The sequence below is a fragment of the Pseudorca crassidens genome, chromosome 8 (assembly GCF_039906515.1).
Source record: "Pseudorca crassidens isolate mPseCra1 chromosome 8, mPseCra1.hap1, whole genome shotgun sequence".
NCBI lineage: Eukaryota > Metazoa > Chordata > Mammalia > Artiodactyla > Delphinidae > Pseudorca > Pseudorca crassidens.
The window spans coordinates 31,623,555-31,641,500 of NC_090303.1; positions in this window are offsets into that span (position 1 = coordinate 31,623,555).

The window sequence follows — 17,946 nt, forward strand, 5'->3', positions numbered from 1 at the left end:
CAGCCTATTAAACTACTCACAAATGAATCTTAATTCCAATTCCTTGCTTTTTAATTTCTGTAAATGTGTTAATAAATATTTTTATTTCTTTAATGTAGAATTTTCAGAAGTTTAAAATTCTGCCATTAATAGAAAATCCGTTATATGTGTTTCTGTCAGTCAACAAGCATTGACTAAAAATGTATTCTGAAGAATGTAAAGGCTCTCTGGTTGTATATTTAGATGAACATTTATATCCTAGCTCCCTTAACCCTTCATTATCTTTTCAAGCCACTCTTACATTTTATCTATTATGCTTTCACTTACTTTTCCTTCTTCTCCTAAGAAGAGAATTTTTAATTCTTCAGGAGGTTCTTCTTCCCATGACTCTTTTGTTGTAAATCCTGTGTTTTTCTTTCCCTGCTCTCTCCAATAATTCATTTCCCCTATTTCTCCTATCTCTTCTATTTAGCCAATCTGAGCCCGAAATCAAGGTTCACTAGTCTATAAAAAGGAATGCAAATTCACGTTGATGTACTCCATTGACCTGAGCCAGAGAAAGAATACACCTGAAGTTTCAGTCCAAAGAGCAAGACAAATGACAGCTGTGGCAACAATAATCAAGGATCCACACACTCTCCACCCATTTGTGTGTAAGTCATTTCATGCACAAAGGATGTATGACTATCTTAATGACAGGGGACATTGAATGACTGTACCTGCACTCACGCTAGATTACATCAGATTGTTTCTATGCACGCATGCACTTAAAACAGAAGTTCTTAATGTGAGTATATTGCTCTCTAAGGAAGTTATTTTTCCTGACATTGTTTAACCAATGGATGCAACAGCCTTAACTTGGGTGAAATGGTGATCAGAAGACAACGAATTGACTTAATTTAAAACTAAGTGACTGGGGGCTTCCGTGGTGGCGCAGTGGTTGAGAGTCCGCCTGCCGATGCAGGGAACACGGGTTCGTGCGCCAGTCCGGGGAGATCCCACATGCCGCGGAGCTGCTGGACCCGTGAGCCATGGCCGCTGGGCCTGCGCGTCCGGAGCCTGTGCTCTGCAACAGGAGAGGCCACAGCAGTGAGAGGCCCGCGTACCGCAAAAAAAAAAAAAAGAAGGTGAAGAATGGTTGTTTCATAGTGATGAAAGTTATGTCAGTTTTTTTCTTTAAACTTTTCAGTATTTTACAAATTTCTATACTAAAAGTGTATTATTTTTACAATGGAAAAAGTGGTATTTTGTGTAAAGCGTGGAGATGGGAGTAAAGAAGAGGTTCTAGGACCCCAGCTATTGTTATCCATCTTTCAGGGGACGATTGCTGTTTATTAAGGAGCAAACGGCCACATTTAGCGAAGGGCAAAATTAACTGGCTAAAACAAGTAACATGGAGAACTCCCAATATTCTACATTTCTTCAAAAATGTCTATTTCTGAAAATTCCTTTAATGTTTTTAAAGAAAGAGAGAAAGGGGCAAGGGAGAAAGACAGAGGTAAAAACGGAGAGATAGTTCTTTAAGTGGTAAGAAAACATATTGTAGACTGAAATAACTAGCTTTGGTTTTGCCATCCACTCTGTGTAACATGGCTACATTTTATCTAATTGCTGCTTCACTATCAACATCAAAGTGTCATGGAGAAGGTCAAAGACCTAGAGGTACTCTTCCCAACTAACCACCATGTACCTTGACCTGAGGAAGGTAATAAGGAGGAAAGACCATTTAGGGACTTAATTGTCATTCCCCTGAAGAGTGGAGCTCCATGAGGGTAGGAGTCTTGTGTCTTTTTTTTTTTTAATTGAAGTATAGTTGATTTACAGTGTGTTAATTTCTGCTGTACAGCAAAGTGACTCAGTTATACACATATAGTCATTCTTTTTTTATATATTCTTTTCCATTATGGCTTATCACAGGATATTGAATATTTTTTTTATGCCATACAGCTAGTGCCTAGTACAAAGCACAGTACAGATAGTAGGTACTCAATTTCTGTCTGTTGAATGGACTTAGAGAAATCCCCATTAACAGCATTATTTGACTTTGTTTTGTTTTGTTTTCGGTGTTTTTTTTTAAATTTTTGACCGCACTGCGCAGCATGCGGGATCCTAATTCCCCAACCAGGGATCGAACCCGTGCCCCCAGCAATGGAAGCACAGAGTCCCAACCACTGGACTGCCAGGGAAGTCCCTATTTGACATTTTAAAACATAACCAAACAAATAAAGATAGACGTAACTGGAACAACTATTCCTTTCTTGAGTCTTCTTTTCTTTACTTAAAATTTGTATTGAGCATTGTGTGGCCGGGGCTTTGCTAGATGCTGGTGATGGGAAGAGGAAGGAGCACAGAGTCCCTCAAGTTGTGTACATGTGTTTCCAGGGGTGAAAATTGTTAGCATAATTTTAGTATACACGACGGATGCTTTGTTTTTGTTTTTTACAAACAAACCTGAACTTTGGCATTTAAAATGACCACTATCCTCTTCAAAGCAGGTACCTAAGGAGACTATGAACCAACTTCAATGATGCCTGCCAAGAAATAACATTGTTTGAACTTTGGGGGGGATTTGTCTTCAGATTCTACTCACATACGCTTTGCATGTCCTCAATAGTATCAAATATTGTCTTATGCTGATAAATTTAAGTTTTAGAAACAGGTCATTTGACACTGGACAATGTATTTATTCTTACTGCAACAGAAATTCCTCATTTTTAAAATTAGATAGTGAATGTAGAGCAGTTAGCTTAGTACCTGGATGTCTAAGTTCTGAAGGTTTACTTCTGTTATTCTCATTATTAGTAGGTCAATAGGTGACTTCCTTGAGAGAAGTTTCAGCTAAAAATAAAATACGGCTATAAAGTAACGAGCCCAATTTTCTTGTATGCTTAGCAAATTCGTTCTGAAGATTATTCCTAAATGTAAATCCCTTCAATGTTCAGTGCTTATTTGGTTGAATCACTCCTAGTATATATCCATTTAATCATTTTCTTATTCTGTAGCCAAAGCTTTTGCCCTCAGGCATCAGTGCTGAGGAATTCCTAACACAATAATAATGTTACCTTAAATGGTTTTTGAACTTGCAGAGTTCATAAAAAATGTCACTTCTTTTTTAGTTTTGTAATTACTTTATGATTCATTGACTTTGAACTTGCCTGATCTTAAATGAACTATCTCCTGGGAACAAGGTCAAATCAGTTCAACAAGCTGATGTTCACTCACTTATTTTTTCAAAAAGGTTTTGTATTATTTCGAAAGACAAATCTACTTAAAATATACTTCCACATGGAAGGAGCATGGTGCTAACAGACTGATGGTAGTTGGTTAGATCTGATTTTGCAGCTATAACTTAAGTTAGGAAATGTTTCATTTTACATTTGTATGGAGAATTCACTCATGCATCCATTCAACAATATTAACTGAGCACCTTCTGTATGTCATGTGGTATTAAATGTGCTTGGCATCCATCCAGGAACAACAACAAAATCCCTTCCCAGGTAAAACTTACATTTGGTGGAGGGGTAGACAGATCAACAAAAGCATAGAAAATGAGTGATTTAGTATGTTAAAAGGTGGAAAATGCCTTGGAGGAAAACAGAGCCGAGGAAGGAGACTGTACCGGTCAGGGAAAGATTAGATTTTTAAATAGGATGACCTCATGTGACCGAGACAGGATGAAGCTGAGGAAGGTTTTCAGTGATGCAGTTAAGATCTTGGGAATCCTTGAATATTAATGCTTTTAAAATTATTTCTATAAAATAGTTTCTACTCTAGGGTAATTTTCACACTCCAGTGTTTCTTTCTACATTCATGGATGTTTAGGCTTGTAAGAGAATTTAGAGGTCATCTTATGCAGGTCTTTTATGACACTGAGTCTCTGAAATGCTAAGGAACTGGACTGAAGTCCATATAATCAGAAAGAGGGCCATTAACAACATAGGTTTTCTGACACTGACTTTGCTGTTCTTTCTATCATACTGAAAGGGAATTCTAACGGTGAGGATTCAGACAGGCTAGTGTGGGATACGTGTTAGTGGGACAGGTGCAATCAGACTCTAGCTGTTTTACTTCAGCTTTGTGTGAAGTTTCTCCCACTTTGGTTTTATTTTTGTCCTTGACCAGTTATGTTACCGACCAGGGTTCTTGCCCTCCTTAATCAATAGAAATTGATAAGAGGCCCGTCAAGAAATTCAAGCAGGGACTTCCCTGGTGGTTCAGTGGTAAAGAATCCACCTCTTACAAGGCAGGGGATGTGGGTTCGGTCCTTGGTCAGGGAACTAAGATCCCACATGCTGAGGGGCAACTAAGCCCACGCGCCACAACTACTGAGCTCAAGCGCGCATCAGCGAAAGAGCCCACGTGCTACAAACTACAGAGTCCACGCGCCCTGGAGCCTGCGCGCCACAACTAGAGAGAAGCCCGCACACCAAAACGAAGAGCCCAAGTGCACACACACACACACACACACAAAAAAAAGAAACAAAGAAATTCAGGAGGGGCTTTATTGGAGCTCATGCTGCAGCAGAGGGGAGCGAAAACAAGTAACAGCTTCCCTTGCTTGCTTGCTTGCTCCCCGAGGTGGGGGGAGTTGATTCCTTACATGGGGTGAGGGTAGGGATGGATCCAGGGGTTGGGCCGGAGGGGTGGCTTAGGTAGTTTGCCCACCCTTTTCGTGGCACTGTGTGCAATACCCTGCTTTTGCTTCCGACCCTTCCGAAGTGGCAGCTGGGTTTTTGGTCTCTTTGTATCATGTTTTCTGTAATTTGCCCCAACTGCACATGCACGCAGTTATTTTTAGTCCCTTATAGTTTCTTTGTATTTTGTTGCTCAAGAAGATGTTTGTCCAGGTGCAAACACTGCAGCAAAGTGTCCCAGGTCCCAGGTCCCAGGTCCCAGCCTGTCTCAGATAGACTTGCCTGTTTTAATCATCATTTTTCAGGACCCAGGAGAAGGGCTATAAGTTCTAGAGTACACTCTTTTTTTAATTTGTTTATTTATTTTGTTTGCATTGGGTCTTCAATGCTGTGTGTGGGCTTTCTCTAGTTGTGTCGAGCAAGGGCTTCTCATTGTGGTGGCTTCTCTTGTTGCAGAACACGGGCTCTAGGTGTGTGGCCTTCTATACTTGTGGCTTGTGGGCTTCAGTAGTTGTGGCTCGTGGGCTCTAGAGTGCAGGCTCAGTAGTTGTGGCACACAGGCTTAGCTGCTCCGCGGCATGTGGGATCTTCCCAGACCAGGGATCGAACCCATGTCCCCTGCATTGGCAGGTGGATTCTTAACCACTGAGCCATGAGAGAAGTCCCCACTCTATCTATGTGCCTTAGTACTGTCTGAAGTCCAATTATCTGGGATTCTAAAGCTGGCCGACTGAGGCCCAGGGTTTATTTTACTGTGCATACTTAAAAATGCATGAAAGAAATATTGCTCATTACAAGTTGTATGTTTGTTGTAATTCATAATTAAATTATCCATTAAAATACCTTAAATGATATTAACATTTCTAATATTATTAGAAAATGCGGACATAATGCTAACCACACTAGTGTAAAAGAAATTGTAAAACTTGTAATTTATTGCATAACATTTCCTTGAGACACTGATGAATTCTGATTCTTATCTTTTAGTTGGTTTCCCTTGTGTTAGTCCTTCCTAGTGAGGAATTCTGTAATTCTGCCAAACATTTGACTGTATTTTCTCTGTTGCTTGACATAGCATGCCATGACCTTGTAGCTATTGTATTGCTTTTAATTGCCATCATACTGCAGTGTTCTTTTCCAGGAACTGGAAGTTTAATTTACAATTAATATTCTGCTATCACCTCTAGCTTTGTTCCTTTTATTTTATTGATTACTATGCATTACAGTCAAATAGTGCTCACCCAAGCCAAGCATATTATCCTATTACCATCTCATCACATGTCAAAGGCGAGCCTTCTTGCTATCCTAAGTCCAGTTTTTCTCAGTCTCCATCATCTTTGTTACTCTTAAAGACAGTAAATTCTAAAGATGATGCTTTAGAATTGCTACCTGGGTGGCTCAATTCATCTCACATTGAGCCCTGAACTGATCCTGTCCCCAGATTGGCTTCTCTTTCAGATGGGCATATGAGCACCCAGCACCACCATTTACTTCGTATCAGAAACCTGGGGAGAGGGGAGGAGTCAGCGTTGTCACACACACACACAGACACACACACACACACACACATGTCTCCCTTACTTTCTATGCCAGAATTGAATCCATTTTCTTCTCAACAGTGATAATAGCCTTGTCCAAACCATTATAACCACTGTACTCTCTTACTTGGGCTACTATGAAAGCTTCCTACCTAGTTTCTCCATATCCATTCTAGAGCATTTCTAATTCACTCTCCATACAACTGCCAAAGTAACTCATAACAGTGCACATATGGGACTTCCCTGGTGGCACAGTGGTTAAGAATCCACCTGCCAATGCAGGGGACACGGGTTCGATCCCTGGTCTGGGAAGATCCCACATGCTGCGGAGCAACTAAGCCCGTGCGACACAACTACTGAGCCTGCCCTCTAGGACCCATGAGCCACAACTACTGAGCCCTTGTGCCACAACTACTGAAGCCCGCATGCCTAGAGCCTGTGCTCCGCAGCAAGAGAAGCCAACGCAATGAGAAACCTGTGCACCACAGTGAAGAGTAGACCCCGCTAGCCGCAACTAGAGAAAGACCCCGCGCAGTTGCAATTTTTGCTCGTTACAAAATGTGTCTTTCCCATTGAGATATAAGCTCTATAAGGGCAGGCCGTCTCTGCTTTGTTCTTCTGTTTCCCAGCAAATGAAGCATAGTGAGCACTCAGTAAATATTTACTGAATGAAGGAATGACTAAATTAATATCATTGCTCGTCCCCTTGCTTTTTCTCTCATTATATTGGGCACTCCTCTTTTTGAATCATCATTCCACATTTGCAGAACAAGACTGCAAGATCTTAGCTGGAAAGCATCACGACGTTCATTTGACATTCTCAGAAAGATTCCTTTAAAGATAAGGAAACTAAGACTCAATGAAGTTAAAAGATTACCATCTTTCTGAGACTATGAAGAAAATAGCACATTAATATATTTTTAAAAATGCTTAGGGCATGTCTGAAATTCTTTGTTCTATGTAGATTTGATTCTCAGTTTTGTGTACATGTTGCAAATAAAAACCAGGACATTTTAATTTTATTTATTTATAAATAAAATAATTATTCACGAAAGAATAATTTTTGATTTATGACTCTTTGTATATAAAAATGTTACCAAGGGGGAATTTCCTGGCAGTTCAGTGGATACGACTTTCGCTGCCATGGCCTGGGTTCAATCCCTGGTGGGAGAACTAAGATCCTGCAAGCCACGTGACGTGGCCACAAAAAAAAAAAGTAACAAAAGTATAAATTAATCAAGTTTAGTTACGCATAGAGCAAATCACCTTTACCGAAGAGAAAGGTTTGGAAGTTTTTGGAGAGTCTTATATGATCAAGATTCTTGACTATATTAGAAGGAATTCCCTGCTCTCTGTCACCACATGCTATGCCCTGGTAATCTGGTGCCACAACAAATACATTATTCACAAAAATTTTAATAGCAGTGCTACAGATGGTTCCCTCAGATTTAAGAATCCCGTAACAACAAAACTTAACAAATATTTATTGAGCAGTTGTATTGAACACACTAGGTATAAAGAGAAATGAGTTAACCCTTGCCCTCAAAAGAGCTCCTAATGTATTGGAGGAAAGCAGGTAAAAATAATGACTAATATTGATTGAGCTCTAAATCAGATGTTTTCACACTTAATCCTGACACAAGTAGGGCTATAGTTATATTTATTTTAAAGAAAAGGAAAATAAGCCTCGGTGAAGTTACAAAGCTATAAAATAGCACCCAGTGGCTGGCAGGACAGAAATTTGAATCCAGGATCCCATATCGAAATTTGAACTTTAGAATCCACATTTTTAACCACTTTTCTATGATTCCTCAGGTTCAGAATGACATTAAGTGTTTAAAAAGCAGAACTGAGATTTTTCGCAGGCATCTATTGTGCTACTTAAGGACATCCTTTTTCTTTTCTCTTTTTTGAGAACCTATATATCCACATTTGATTTTTTTTCCCTAAATAAATCACATAGGTTAATGCTAAATGAAGCTATATTAGAGTTTGAGAGGATGAATATTTGAGGGGCATGTTTCGTTGTTGGAAAGGTACTTAAAATAATCTCCATCGATGTGCCAAGGAAAGCAATTCAAGTTCATGAAAACTTCAAACCAACCTGCACCAGCGATTGTTATATATTGTCAACAGTTTCTTAAAAGTAAAATCAGGCCTGTTAAAACTAGGCAGCTGGAGTGTGTTTGAATGATTTGGTAGGCAGATTTCAGAGCTAGTTTCTGAATGACATGGCTCTCAGCATAGCCTTGGGACATGGGAAGATTGGCAATTAAATCCAGAAGGGTGTTGTCATAGCCTCTATGGGTGGAGTGTGTGTGAGAAGAGTTTTTAATAATTGCTATTAGCTTGAGAGTGATGGCAGGAAACCTTAGTTTATGTGCCTGGATTGTACAATTCCATGTGTTCCCTGATGTTTATTTTTCTCTTCCATATGGTTTATTACAGGATATTGAATATAGTTCCCTGTGCTATACAGTAGGGCCTTGTTGTTTATCTACTTCATGTATACTAGTTTGTATCTGTTAATCCCATACTCCTAACTTCTCCCTCCCGCCCCCGCCCCCCATCCCTTTCCCCTTTGGTAACTGTAAGTCTGTTTTCTATGTCTGTGGGTCTATTTCTGTTTTGTAAATAAGTTCATTTGTATCATATTTTAGATACCACATAGAAGTGATATCATATGATATTTGCCTTTCTCGCTTGATGTTTTCTTGAATGTAGACTCCGAGAGTATCTTGTGTACTGATTCTAGGATCGTGAAGAAACACCAGTATCCTACATGATGAAATTCAAGAATTTAGAAAGGATGGATAAGAAACAAAATCCTGGAGACTTAATTCCCAGTGGATGTCGGTTTACTCAGGGTATTCTTCCTAGAGTCCTTCATCCATAATGCTGGGCTCATGGCAGGATTCATATGCAAGTATAAAGGAGCTCGCTCTTACACTATGTGGCAGTGAGAAATTTCTACTCCAGGAATCTCAATATTATAATAAAACTTCATGAAAATTTGCCTGATCTGTTCTGATGAGGCAGTACAAACCAGGATATAAATTAAATTAGACTTTAAAAAAGAAAAATACCTCTCCTTTCTAAATAAGTCTTGTACATCAAAAGGATTTCAGGATTTATGTGGTTATTTCCTTTAAAGGAAGCAAAGGAAGTGTCTAGGGAAATGGGGATAATTGGAAGAATGAGGAAAGACATGGATGCATGTATATTAAGACCTTTTCTTTTTTTTTTTCTTCAACATTCAAATGTTCCTTAAGCCCATAATTTTCACTAATGAGTTGATGGAAGACAATGTTTTTACATAATACAGTGAAGAATATCACTGTCCCAAGCATGGTGTATAGTAAAAAGGAAAATTTCAGCCAAAAGTATAGACCTTTTCTCAAGGTATATATATATATATAGATAGATAGATAGATAGATAGATAGATAGATAGATATAGATATAGATATAGATTCTCCTGGAAATTGGTCTTAGAAAAATAATCCTAAGTACAAAAAGCTTTATGACAAACTTGATTATCATAATGTTATTTGAAGTACAAATAATACACTGGCAAATAATTATTCAACAATAGGGGAACAAAAGTAAATTATGATTTGTGACCACTTTCATATATAAGAGGACTGTGGAATAACATAGCAAGAGTTTACCATATAAATAAGGAAAAACACAGGATACAAGGTTGTTTTTACCATGTGATTACAATTGTATAATACTGCTTGCACATAATGAAAGCCCTGAATATTTGGGTAAAGAAAACGTGAGTTATTATTTCCAAAATTTAAAAATATGCATGTTCTATTAGTCTGTAAGTACAGTAGCATGATGTATCTCTATAATAAGTATGACACTTTTTTCAGACTTTACTGAAAGTAAAACTTGCGCTTTTAGTTTTTGACTTCTACAAAGTTTTATCAGAATACAAGGGATTATCATTTAGAATAAAGAATTTGTATATTTTTAGAAGTGTCTATAATGTCATGTTTTCCATTTAAATATTTGCTTGTATGTTATGTGCAAGGCATTGTGCTATGCACAATGGAATAAAAGAATAAACATTTGATCTTGGCTTTAAGAAGCTCACAAGTAGTGAATAAATAAAATCTTGCCATACAATAACATTTATGTTTTATAGTTAAATTTAGTACAGGGTATACTATGGACAGCCCAGATAACAAATTTTTTTTCTGAGTTATTGAAACATAGACTAAATTTTGCACAGTATAATGGGTGATTTGTCTACTTGTAGATATCAGATCAAGACTTATAGGGATACGTGGAAGTTATTACATTTATGTTTGGTGGAAACTCACATATCCTATGTCTATGTGCACAGTGGAGAATTACCTGCCACCAGAGGCATAGGGGCACCTTGGCCGAGGACACTCCTCCCATGAATGGGTCTCCACTCGGCACTGCCAACGCTTACTTACAAAAACAACAGGATTTTATGGCTGATCAATCCAGACTCTTCTAGTTGATCCCATTTTTTCCCTTAGATTTATTACTACTTTTACAAATATTGACTCTGTGTCTTGCTTTCCTAGCCATATGTTTTAAGGTATTTTGGTATATTTGTATTTTGATCCATTATATATAGGTTTTGAAATTTAACTATCAGAGGGTAATCTGATTTCCAGGTTCAGTGAGAAAACTCCATCACAGCTCTTGAGAACAGACAGCAAATACTTCAAATGCAGCTATTCCCAGTGAATTTTCTCTATATTTTTCTTCTCTTTCTTTTCATCTTTTACCATTTATTTCTCAGAGGTAGCTGAATTATATTAAAATGACTTTATTTTAAAAATTCTTCCTTCAGATATTAAAACCTGAATTTCTTTAATCAAAAATTGGATCTAAGAAAAAGAAGATTCTTTTTTGTTTCTTAACCTATAAAAACTTCTGTTAAATTATCCTTTGGGTTCATCATAATATTTAATAGCATCTATTTGCTTGCTCCCCATTTTAACCAAACTATTCTAAATGGTTTAATAACCTTTTTCTTTATGAAGTTAGTTCTCTACTTAAACCAAAAAGAATTATATTATGATGAAAGGAAAAATCCTGACTGATATTTATGTACTATAGCTTATGGCACGGCCCGGTTTATAGCATTTCAAAGTTCATGCATGACCTTGCATTACAAAGCATTAGATCAAATAAAAATACTCTTCAAGGTGAATGTTCATTGTGTAAGAAGAGTGTTGCAATCTAAAATAAAGCAAACTAAAATGTGCTAAAATTCACCAAGTTTAAATATAATAATTACTATTGGCTTTGCCTTTTATGTTTATAACTTGTTTGTTTCCTCCTGCTACACTGTAAATTCATTAAGGAAGGAGCTCTGTCTATCCTGTCCGCTTCCATAATCCCCAAAAATCTGTGCCCAGAGTAGGGGCTTAATCTGTATGGGTTGAATTAATGAATAAATAAAGTTGGGCTGTGTCGTCCACTGAGAGTTAATGAGAGGCCTAGGAATGAAGAAGGCAAAAATGAGGAATTACTCTAAGAAATTCCACCTGCTCTTTGCCTCTGATCTCAATTCCCTCCCACTCAAATTCCAGAGTGATCTTTCTAAAGTTGCCAGAAAAACAGATCTGACTGTGACACTTTCCTGACTAAAACCTTTCAGTGACTCTCAACTGCCTAAATAATATAGTTCAAGTTCTTTTGCACACAAGGGCTTCCAAATTCTGGCTTGTGTTACCTTTTACAGCCTTCTCTCTTGACACCTCTGCTCTAGTCTTACTTAACCAAATGCAATTCTGATACCCACATCCTTACTCACCACAGATTTTGTTTAGGCTGTACTCTCTGCTTATAATGTTCTTCCCTCCGAAGCCCACTCACTGAATACCTACTCAGCAAGTCCTTTCCTATCTCCAGCGCTCAAGTAAAATTACTTGTTCCCCCTTCGATGTTCTAATATGTATTGTACCAGGTTTCATTATGAGAGTGCCTATCAATGTGGTTTTTTAAATTAATTTTTATTGTAGTATAGCTGATTTACAATGTTGTGTTAGTTTCTGCTGCACAGCAAAGTGAATCAGTTATACATATACAAATATCCACTCTTTTTTAGATTCTCTTCCCATGTAGGTCATTACAGAGTACTGACTAGAGTTCCCTGTGCTATACAGTAGGTTCTTTTTTTTTTTTTTTTTTTTCCGTACGCGGGCCTCTCACTGTTGTGCCCTCTCCCATTGCGGAGCACAGGCTCCGGACGCGCAGGCTCAGTGGCCATGGCTCACGGGCCCAGCCGCTCTGCGGCTTGCGGGATCTTCCCGGAGCGGGGCACGAACCCGTGTCCCCTGCATCGGCAGGCAGACTCTCAACCACTGCGCTACCAGGGAAGCGCCCAGTAGGTTCTTATTAGTTATCTATTTTATTTTATTTTTTAATAAATTTATTTATTTATTTTTGGCTGCGTTGGGTCTTCATTGCTGCATGCAGGCTTTCTCTAGTTGCGGCGAGCGGGGGCTACTCTTCGTTGCGGTGCGCGGGCTTCTCATTGCAGTGGCTTGTCTTGTTGCGGAGCATGGGCTCTAGGCACGCGGGCTTCAGTAGTTATAGCACGTGGGCTCAGTAGTTGTGGCTCACAGGCTCTAGAGCGCAGGCTTAGTAGTCGTGGCGCATGGGCTTAGTTGCTCCGCGGCATGTGGGATCTTCCCAGACCAGGGCTTGAACCCATGTCCCCTGCATTGGCAGGCGGATTCTTAACCACTGTGCCACGAGGGAAGTCCCTATTTTACGTATAGTAGTGTGTATATGTCGATCCCAATCTCCCAGTTTATCCCTTCCCCTCCCCCGCCCGCCTGCCTCAATGTGTTATAATGACTGGTGTGCGTGCAGGTGATCACTTTGACAGAAGAGGTTGTCATTCATTTCTGTAACCCCAGCATAATACCCAGAATATAATGTGTTCAATAAATGAGTGAATGAATAAAAGGGAGAAAAAGTAGGAAAAGAAAGCTGAGGCTGGTTTCACCAATTCAAAAATAATACTTAAACACCTATAATATGTCAAGCATTGTTTTATATCAGTGAACAAAACCTACAAAAATTTTTTGCACTGATGAAGTCTTACATCATTGTAAGAGGAGATAGAAAATGAACAAATGGATGAGTGGAAATTATAGTATTAAGATGGTGCTATAGAGACAAACAAATCAATGAAAGAGGATAAGGAATTCAGAGGAAACAGGTTTGCAGTTTGGAGTGGTATTGGGAAAGGCTTCACTGAGTAGATGATTAAAGTAGGTAAGAAAATGAGCCCTGCTCTTATCCGGGGTATAGCAGTGCAAAGGCCCTGAGGCAGGAGCATCCCTGACATGTCCAAGGAGCTGCAGGAAGCCAGTGTGGTCCGAGCAGAGTGACCAAGAGGGCTAAGCGGTAGGAGATGATGTCAGAGAAGTGACAGTGACATATGATTCGGTTCTATAGGGCCTTTTAGTTGGAATGAGAGAGAAAACCATTGGAGGATTTAGAGCAGAGATGTAACATAATCTTATCATTCTGGCTGCTAAATTGAAATCAGACTATAGAGAGGCCATGGGAAGAAGCAGGAAGCCAGTTGGGAAGCTCTTCCAATAATCTGGGTCATCCCAGAGGAGCAGCAATAGGAGTAATGAGAAGTGTTCAGATTCTGGGTATACTTTGAAGGTACCAACACCAAGATTGTAGACGGCCCTTAAATGTCATGATAACATAATTTGTAGATGTGTGTCATAAAGTTGCTAAAATAGTCTATTAATAAGAAGTAATCAAGGGAGGAAAGGGTAGGAGGGCATGAGGTCATACCAGAAAATCCACAGTTTATAAGTTTGAAAAGGCACATTTATCTAATTTTATATTGGAAAAAACTGATTTTTCAGTACAGATTACAGAAAGTAAAGATCTGCAAAGTCTTCTTGACTGGTGGGGATGGAGAACCCTCAGAAGATTAAGGAAGATGGCATTGAGAGAGAGTCTAGCAATTATCCTTGTTCTTAGCTTTGTTCATGAGTAAGTTCACAGTCAGTAGAAGGTGTAATTTATACCTCTTTGGCTATTGCTTCAGGTAAGTATAACATATTTAAAGGAGAGTAGATTTTTATAGTAATGGGGTAAAAGAACAAGAAGCATCTGCCCTGTAAAATTATGTACCTGAGTGTTATTTATATTTTATATTAGTATCGTCTATTAGAATAATAATGCATCTTAAGTGTGATCATATTCTGGGCTGTTACTGAATTTTTTCGGTTTCTGTATTGTGAAGCCTTGGAAGCCTTGTGCAGCATCAGAATGTAGAAGAAAAGGACGAAGATCATTTGAAATACCCTATCAGACAAACCTGAAGAATGACAGAGAATTCTTTTTATTTATTTATTTTTGGCTGCATTGGGTCTTCGTTGCTGTCCATGGGTCCTCTCTAGTTGTGGCGAGCAGGGGCTACTCTTTGTTGCGGTGCCTGGGCTTCCCATGCGGTGGCTTCTCTTGTTGCAGAGCACGGGCTCTAGGCACACAGGCTTCTGTAGTTGTGGTGCACGGGCTTAGTTGCTCCGTGGCATGTGGCATCTTCCCAGACCACGGCTTGAACTGATGTCCCCTGCATTGGCAGGTGGACTCTTAACCACTGTACCACCAGGGAAGCCTCGACAGGGAATTCGTTGTGAGAAAGAAGAAATGCCTGATAAGGAAGTATAGATATTCTGCGATTTCCCTGATGGCAACATGGTTAAGAATCCGCCTGCCAATGCAGGGGACATGGGTTCGAGACCTGGTCCGGGAAGATCCCACATGCCGCGGAGCCTGTATGCCACAACTACTGAGCCTGCGTGCCTAGAGCCCGTGCTCTGCAGCAAGAGAAGCCACGGCAATGAGAAGCCCACGCACCACAACAAAGAGTAGCCCCCCGCTCACTGCAACTAGAGAAAGCCTGTGCAGAGCAACGAAGACCCAAGACAGCCAAAAAATAATAATAAAATTAAAAAACAAAAAAAAGAATCACTTTGTTGTACACCTGAAACTAAGATAATATTGTAAATCAACTATACTTCAATTGAAAAAAAAAAAAAACCTGTACATATTGTTAAGGAGGAATGGGTAGTGTGATGGTTGATTTTATGTCAACTTGACTGTGTATATGGTCCCCAGGTTAAACATTATTTCTGGATGCGCCTGTAAAGTATTGTGGATGAGATTAGCATTTGAAGTGGTAGACTCAATAAAATAGATTGCCCTCCTCAGGGTGGGTGGACATCATCCAGTCCACGGAGGGCTTAAATAGAACAAAAGGTGGACAAATGAGGAAGTCACCTCTTTTTTTCCCTGCGTCACTGATGAGCTGGGACTTCTCATCTCATCTTCTCCTGTTCTTGGACTGAGATTTACACCATTGCCTCCTCTAGTTCTCAGGCCTTTGGACTGGGAGTGAATTACTCCACTGGCTTTCCTGGGTCTCCAGCTTGCAGACAGCAGATTGTGGGACTTAGCCTCCATGTTTGTGAGTCAATTTCTCATAGTTAATGTCTGCACACACACACACACACACACACACACACACACACACACACACACACACTATCATTTCTGTTCCTCTCAAGAGTCCTGACTAATACAGGTAGGGAATGTATATGTGTGGCAAGGTAGAGCAGAGGACAAGCCCACAGGAACAGGATATGGGCAGATTTGGGTTATATGTTCTATCTAATCCATCCCATCAATTAGAGTTCTGCCTGACCCTGCAAACTGGGAGTCAAAAAATTAGTAAAATTAGATTATCTAGAGCTGAAACAGGAGGGAAGGGGGCAGGGCACAACATTTGAAATAATGACATAGCCCGAGGACATGACATAAACTGATTAGAACCAAATGGGTCCAAGATGGCAGACAAGTCAACTTCCACTAGACCTTGAGCCTCAGTATACGCTCACTGTAACACATCAGCAAGCTAAATGACACACCCACAGGCACCATGACAGTTCCAAGACTGACCATAAGGATCAAAAAGTGGACGGTGGCCCAATTCCTGGAAATCCCCACCCCTTCCTGAAATAGCTGGAATACTCCTCCCACTCATTAGCCTATGAAATTACCCACCCCTATAAAAACTGGCAGCCCCTTAACCTGGTGCCTTTCTCACATTCTGAGGTGGCCCCCCACTCTGTCTGTGGAGTGTGTTTCTCTCTAAACAAATCCACTTCTTACCTATCACTTTGTCTCTCACTGAATTCTTTCTGCAATGAGACATCAAGAACCTGAGCTTTGGGCTTCCTTGGTGGTGCAGTGGTTAAGAATCTGCCTGCCAATGCAAGTGACATGGGTTTGAGCCCTGGTCTGGGAAGATTCCACATACTGTGGAGCAACTAAGCACATGTGCCACAACTACTGAGCCTGTGCTCTAGAGCCCGAGAGCCACAACTACTGAGCCTGTGTACTACAACTACTGAAACCCGCGAGCCTAGAGCCTGTGCTCCACGACAAAGAGAAGCCACCACAATGAGAAGCCTGCGCACTGCAACGAAAAGTAGCCCCTGCTCTCCGCAACTAGAGAAAACCTGCATGTAGCAACAAAGACCCAACACAGCCAAAAAATAAATAAATGAAAAAATATATATAAATAAATAAATTTATTAAAAAAAGAAAAAGAACCTGAGCCTCATTAAGTCCTGAAACCAGGTGTGTGATCGCAGTTGGAAGACTGTGGGTTTTGGCCAGGTTCGAGCCCCGATCTGAGTTGAGGCTGCGTTCAAGTCCTGGCATGTGGGTTCAAGTCCCAATCTGAGGTGCACGGTTTCTCCACCACCTAGGAGAGTGTGTCTCACATAGTGGGCAGCTGTGATGGCTAATTTTAACCTGTCAACTTGACTGGGCTAAAGGATGCCCTGATAGCTGGTAAAACATTATTGTTAGATGTGTCTGTAAAGAGTGTCTACAGAAGAGATTAGCATTTGAATTAGCACGCTGAACAAAGAAGATTGCCCTCACCCATTGGGCATTATCCAATCTGCTGAGGGCTGGAATAGGACAAAAGAGAAGGAAGGCGAATTCAGTCTCTTTGCTGGAGCTGAGACATGTGAGCTTCTTCCTATAATAAATCTCCTCTTATATCTATCTTTATATATACATATATATACTATTGGTTCTGTTTCTCTGGAGAACTCTGATTAATACAGCAACTAAAAAAATATTTATTGAATGAACAAGAAAGACAAATGTTGCTTTCCCAAGCTATGGAGACCACCAGTTGATCAAAATTCCTATAAGGATTTCAATGGAAATGGTTTGGAGTGGGGAGGTCAATGCCAAATTAACAGACATTTAGCAAAATAAATCTTTTAAGGATTATATTGTTTCTTTCACCACTGCAGTGGGCAAAATCCTGAGATGGCCCTTATGATATCTGCTCCCTGGTGTCACTCCTGGGATTACATTATTGTATGTGGTATTGATGAAAAATTAATCAGTTGACCTAAGAAAGAAATGGAAAATTTTATTCCAGCCTGGAAAAAAATCTGAGGGTTTTACCCTGGGAAGTGTGTCTTAGAAAACTCTGAGAACTGTTCAGCCCTTTAGAAGTCAAGGCACGATTACACACGTTTTCTGAGACAGAGGGCTGTACATTAAATGACGTTTTATTGACAGTTTACACAACCCAGATATGAGCGTCATCATGGCCCTTTACAAGATCATGAAGGAATGTTATCTTTTAAGGAATTCTCTTACTGCTGCTAGGAGAATGTTGCTGTTTATGGTTGAGCAGGTATTTCTGCCGATGGGGAGATCTGGTCGAACG